The sequence below is a fragment of the Sus scrofa genome, chromosome 6, assembly GCF_054392235.1.
Source record: "Sus scrofa isolate SSC_HxYL_T2T_F1_AM1 chromosome 6, Sscrofa_HxYL_maternal_Yorkshire_Landrace_v2.0, whole genome shotgun sequence".
Taxonomy (NCBI): Eukaryota; Metazoa; Chordata; class Mammalia; order Artiodactyla; family Suidae; genus Sus; species Sus scrofa.
The window spans coordinates 87,509,294-87,516,006 of record NC_139388.1 but is presented as its reverse complement, the minus strand read 5'-3'; positions in this window follow the sequence as shown (position 1 = coordinate 87,516,006).

Genomic DNA, 6,713 nt, shown 5'->3' with positions numbered 1-6,713 from the left:
CCTTCTGACTGTCTGGCTTCTTGTCTGCTTCCCTTGAGATCGGGAAATGGGTCCTACAGCTCCCCAGGCCAGCGGCCTCAGCCCAGGACCCAGCATGCCAAGCTGCGTGGTACAGAGTGGGTGGGCAAGAGCCCAGCCCCAGGCCCTCAGCACGCTCCCCTCTCCTCACCGCCAGATCCCTGGAGCCTGGTGGTCCAGGCACACAGACCCCTCTACCCAGCCTTCCAGGCAAACCTCCTGGCAGCCCCCCCGCCACCCCTGCCGCTGCCCCTCCACCACCCAGCTGGGTCTGCTTCATACGCTCAGCATGGATTTCCTTACCTCCGCTTCTCAGCCTCCTTCCTGTTTTACTCTTTTATTAAGATTCTAATTAAATAATTCTAATTAAATGTAATGAGCTGAATCGACAAACTTATTGCGATAAAGCAGCATTCAAGACATTCTCTCCCCTGATCTTCCCCGGGCAGTGGAACTGAGATGGCACTGGGGGTGACTCAGCAGGGCTGTGACTGAATGCTGTGCCCACAAGGTATAACCATGAGCCAGAGCCACTGGGCCAGCACCCAAGGCCCCGCTGAGGTCTCCCCAACCCATGCGTCCTACAGCCATGCTTTTGGAAGAAGTTGCTCTGTTCTTAGAGCCCAAGCACTGGCCCCGGGCCACCCTGTCAGGCCCTCCTCTGGTCTGTGCCTCAGGTCAGCCCCAATGCCTCACCTGATGGCAACAAATGGCCTCCCCACACCAGGAGGGGCAGCAAAGACTCCAGCCCTGTAACTGGGGTTTGCTAACCAAGGGGGCCTTGGCCTCTGCCCTTCAGCCCTGCTCTCGGAAGAGGAAGAAAGGCCTCACTTGCCCTTCCCGGTGGCCTTTGGTCTCTGCAACTGTAAAAGGAGAAAAGAGAATCCAGAGCTATTCTGGGGGTCAGGAACCTGATCCTGAATCTCCCAATGGCATCAGGAATAACAACCACCATGGACCAGACACCTGCTAGAGTCAGGCACTAGGCTTTATATTCACTGCCTCATGCTGCTGCTTTTGAAGCCAGACTGCCTAGTTCAAAGCCAGGCTCTCCCAGTCCCAGCTGAATGACCCTGGGCCAGTAACTTCACCTCTCTGGGCTTCAGTTTCTTCTTCAGTAAAATGAGGACAGCATCCACTTTAGAGGGTTAGCGTGAGCATTTAATAAGGTGATCCATGCAAAGCCCTTAGCACAGGGCCTGGCACATAAAAAGTGCTCATTTAATCTTCATGATACTATCCTGAGATGGGGCCCCATTCTACAGAGAGGAAATTGAGCCATCATTTGACCAAGGCTATGAACTAGTGACTATGTGTAGTAAGTGACAGAGTAGGATTTGAACCCAGGTCCCTCTGACACCTAACTCTCTGTTTTCCACAGTGCTGATGTCCTGGCTTGTCCGGAAGGCCTCCAGGTTTAGGAATCTCTTACTGGCAGAGGGCTGGCAGAGCCCATACTTTAGACAGTCTTCCTGAGTGGTGAAAGCCCTGGTCCAGCTTGATCCCCAGGGAAGGAGGGGGTCTCTGCGCTTTAAAGCACAGCGCTGTGGGAACCAGGGGCTGGGCATCCTTGCTACTTCAGCTGTCAGATGTCCCCACAGGGCAGACCCTCAACCCAAATCCCCAAAGAGCACACATCAACTCCACTGGGTCTCAGGGGCATCTGTTTTGATCTGCTATACAAATGAGAGCTGAGCTCTGCAGAGCATCAAGCAACAGAGCACCCTGACGGTGACGGGGCCAAAATCAGACATTCCCCACTGCTGCCTCCTACAGACAAGCAGGTACCCACACACATGCACAAAGAAATTCACAAGCCCGCTCTCCCCAGGTCACACGTCCATAGGCTCATGGTCACATATGCATGCCTGCGGAGCAACGCAGACCACAGAGCTAACATGCACTGGCTCCACATGCCCGGAGGAATGACACATGTGCACCCAGGGACACTCACACCACAGCCTCACGACTGGAGGGACTTAGAGGTGCCAGCCCTCCACACCACACAAGGATACACAAACCCTGGACCCAGGCTCCCCACACCTGGGCCTCTGGAAAACAGAGAGGGAGGAAGTGCATCCCATGGCCGAGCTTCCACCCTCCTCTTTCCCAGCTCCGAGCCCTTTCTCTTGGGCCTGACCCCGCATGACTGCCATACCCGCAGCTTTCTGTACCCACCCTCTCTGAGCAGCCTCTGTGATTTCGCATCTCTTCCTGCACAGAACCTTCCGACGACTCCATCTCACTCAGACGCAAGTCAAAACCCCTGTCCTGGCCCGAGGTTGAGCAGCCGACTGACTCTCAGACCACATACCTCAGCTCTCCTCCGCCCACACGCATCTCCTCGCCCCTTCTGTTCTCGCACATTCCACTCTTCTGCCTGCCTGGGGATGCGCTTGCAGCCTCCTCTGTCCCTGGTGCTCTTTCTTCTTACTGCCGACAGGCCTATCCTCAAACAACCCTCACCCCCAGTCCCCTCCCCTGGCAGGTTTCCCTTCGTGGTACTGAGAACCAGAGATTATTTCTCTATATTTGGGGAAGGGGAAAGGTCAGCATCCCCCTTCCCACTGGACTTCCCCTCCACGGGATGTGATCTTTGTCATTCGGTTTTCTGCCATGTTCCAAGCACTGGGGGACCCAGCGTGGCACACAGTGGGTGATCAGTCAATGGGTGCTGAAGGAATGCCTCTGGATGCCCAGCCTAGCTCAGGGAGCATCTCGGAGCATGGCCCAGGCTGATGGGCAGGCAGACCTGGGGTCCTGCCCTGGTTCTGTCACTTCAGTTTCCAAGTCTGGGCTCTCACATGGCTGGTATGAGGACTGAAGATACCACTCCCGACCCAGTCCTCATGGCAGTGAGGTTTTCTTTGGCCCAAACACCCCAGCTTCTCCCAGAACTGTCAGGAGAGGGAGGATGTCAGGGCGCCTCCGCACCATTCCGCCTCCTGTCCATGTGCCCTCCCGCATCTCGGGGGCTGGATGCCTGCGAACCACTTTCCCACTTCCTGGCCACTGGTTTCGAATCAGCTCCTGCGGGTGAGATCAGATCCCACAGAAGCGCAGGAGCAGTGGCTCCCCGGCCACTGGCGGCAGGTCCCTCAGCTCCAACCTTTTCTGATTCCCCAAACCCTTGCAGGGGCCTCCTTCACACCCCCAGCCCTTCCAATCGTCCCGTGAGTGGAATCTCTTCAGTAGAAAGTTTATTTCCTACTTGAAACAGCTAGAATGGAATATTCCCTGGCCTGAATTCTGACTGGACAGTGAAGTTTCCAGCATTTTTCCGTGGGTCACACTTTGATGGTGGGGAGGGGCCAGAGCGTGAACTCAGGTGGCCTGAGGGTGGAAGCCTGTGGGACGTGACCCTGCGGTGAGACCGATTGGGCCCCTGCACCACAGAGCAGCCCTCACAGCAACAGGAAGAACAAAGTGACAGCCACAGTGGCCCATGTGCATAGCACCTCACCTGCACTAACTCACTGACTCATTTACTCCTCACAACATTCCCATGTGGACAGTGTCGTTATCGTCCTATTTTATACATGAGTAGACTGAGACCCGGGCTATTAAGTCATTTGCTCTTCAGTCATTTACATGCCTAATAAGTGGCAAATCTGAGATTCAAACCCAGTCTGGGCTCTTGGGACCGTGCTCATAATCAGCTCTCTGCTCTCTCTTCCAGGCATCTGTGCCAGCAGCCCGAGCAGCAGATGAGACCTTGGGGCCCTCGACGAGGGGGAATGAAGAGACAGGTGATGAGTTGATGCTCATTACATGCTTGAGAATTCACCGAGGCCCTTTCTCCAGCCTCTTCTTGTGGTAATCACTTCCACTTCCCCACAAGCAGACCTCGAGCCCGGGCTGCCGCCGCCAGCACACCAGGGAAGGCAATGCTCTCTCCCTTCCATGGGGTGGGTAGAGGATGGGGCGTGGGGCCCCTGAAGGAGAATAAGGCTCCAATCTCAGCTCTGCTTCACAACTGCCCACGTGGCCTGGGGAGGTTCCGCCCCTCCACGGACCTCAGTCCCTGACTGTGAGCCAGGAGAGTGGGCTGGAGAACCGACGGGCTCTTCCAGATCTAACATTCTAGAATCCCGCTTTAAAGACATTTTGAAAATTAAGCTCTTGGGTCAGGGCAGAGGAGCGGACCACCCAAGTTTTACCCAGTCAGGCTGGGCGGGGTGTGTAAGGCCAGGGCTGTGTGACAGAGAGCCAGGCCCAGTGGGCATGGGGAAGTCAGCCACAGGGAGGCTTCACCTCTAGAACAGATAACCTGCAGCATGGATCACTGGGCTGTGGGTGCTCCAGACTCGCCTGCTGACCTGAGGCTCTCAGCAGGGTCTCATAAGAAACCGGGCTGGTTGTCCTTTTTGATGGGCTGACCGGACTTACTGATGGCCACTCTGTGCTAAGCTGGGCACTGGAGCCACAGGTGAATCAGACCCCGGCCCTGGCCTCTCGGGGCACCCAGGCTAGCGAAGCCAGTCTCCAACCTTCCTCCCCTCCTTTAAGGCCCAGTGGGAACACCCCTCTCCTCCAGGAACCCTCCCTGGCTTCTAGTTCTGACTTGCCATGTCCTCCTGGTGTGGTACAAACCTGGCCCAGGCGCTTCCAGGGCACTGAGACCCACTACCCTGGACTGTGAAGAGGTTAAGACAGGTCCTGGAGGCCCTACCCCAAGCTGGAGCTCGGTAGGTGCAGTCAGAACTGTTCCTTGGCAACAGGGACTTGTGACACAGCCCACACAAGTCCTGGCTAGAAGCAAAAGCACCAATCTGACCCAGGCTCCATGTACTGGGCACTCGACTAAGGTCACTCTGTGCCGGGCTCAGAGGTTCCTAAGGAAGCAAGGTCATTGTCCAAATGTTCCAAGTAATCTGCGGAGAAGCAGGGCCATCCTGGGACAGGGGAGAACACAGACTCTGAATCCCAGGCCTGCCTCCAACCAGCTGTGGGAGGCTGGCAGGTCACATAAGCTCTGTGGGCCTCAGTGTCACCATCTGTAAAATGGGCTAACAGCGCCTACTAACACAGTCACTGTGCAGCAGTTTTAACCAGCTAACAGTCTCCGGAGAAGAGTTCCCTCCCTTCTGGCCCCCCTGAGGCTGGGATTCACCACCACCACCCGCTGAGTCTGCTCCTCTGCGGGACACCAAAGTTCGCTGTGGGTTGCTGGGCAGTGCCGGCGGGGACAAGCCGGGGCCCTGATGTGATGAGACATGCACTGCCGAGTCGTGAACTGGGCATATCCAGAAAGACAGCCCAAGGAGCACCATCTAGAAGCAGGAAGGATCTGTCCTGACCCATCTGTGAAGACGGCCTGGCCCCAAGTGCCAAACCCGGCCTAGGCCCTGGCCCTCCATCTGTGCTGCGGTAGAGGCGCCCCAGAGCAGGGCCCTCTTCATCCACAGGGGGGCGCACCGGGGAGATACACAAGCTCTGGTGTCAGGCTGACTGCGGTTCAAACCCCAGGTCCTCTCCCTACTGGCTGTTGAGATTCTAGTCAATTCACTTATCCTCCCTGACCCGCAGAAGCCCCATCTTGAAGATGGGACTAGGACTGCCCACCTCTTGGCACGGCTGTTAGGACCTGGAGCCCTGATGTTGAGTGTAACAGACGAGCAGGGCCTGGCAAGCAAGCCCTGGAGAAAGGCTTGCTCCCCGATGACAAAGAGGCCACCTCTGGCAGGGCCTGGCATGCAAGCCCTGGAGAAAGGCTTGCTCCCCGATGACAAAGAGGCCACCTCTGGGATCTGGGGGGAAGACCAGACCCCAGGCCAGCCCTGATGGCACAGCTTCTGCCCAGACTCCTGATCCAGCCTTGTTAGAAAGTCCCGGGAGAGGTTTAATTGGGATGGTCTCTCCTGGGAGAGGAGACCCCACATCCACTCAGTGAAGCTGAAGGTCACATCAAATCTGAAAGGCGACTTTGTTCGCCGCGGCTTCATCCGTTATGCATGAAAGAGCAGATGGCAGGTGCTCAGGATTCATAATTTGAGGCATCCAGAGACTAAAGGCACTGGCCAAATTTAAACCGAAAGATGAACTTGTTGGGTGTCTTTTCAGATTATGAGAGAAGAAAGGAGAGAATTTCTTAGTCATCTCTACCATCCACTCAGAATCCACAGCCGGTCTGGCCAACAGCTGACAACAGAGGGCTCCGCCCCTGGGTTCCGGATATTTTTATGATCATAGTTGGAAAGGAACAAAGAGATGACTGTCCGAGAAGACCCCACTGGAGGCTGAAGAGAGCGGCCTTTCTGTGAGGTTCGGCAGGAGGCCACAGGCAGCCTGACAGCAGACATGGCTCCTGGGGGACCAGGACATGGCAGAGGCAGGGGTCACAGAGTCGGGGTTGTGGCTCTGCCAAGAATTGGAAGCGTGGATGCAGCCTTGGTGCCTGAAGCAGGAAAGGGAGCTGGTACTGCCTGGGCTCAACAGGACCGCTGTGAGGAGAGCCTGGCACAGCCCCTGACACAGAGCAATCTCAGGCAACAGCAGCCACCAGAGCGATCCCTTCCACTTTGACTTCCTTAAATGTATTTGGTTCAAATTGCCTTTTGCTCTGAGATGACCTGTGAGCCATCCAAGCACATCACCAATGACATGATAACTGTCACCTGGCTCTCACGAAACCCAGGGAGGCGGAAGGGTTGGATACTGTTATACCCTTTTCCCAGATGGGGAAACTGAGGCTC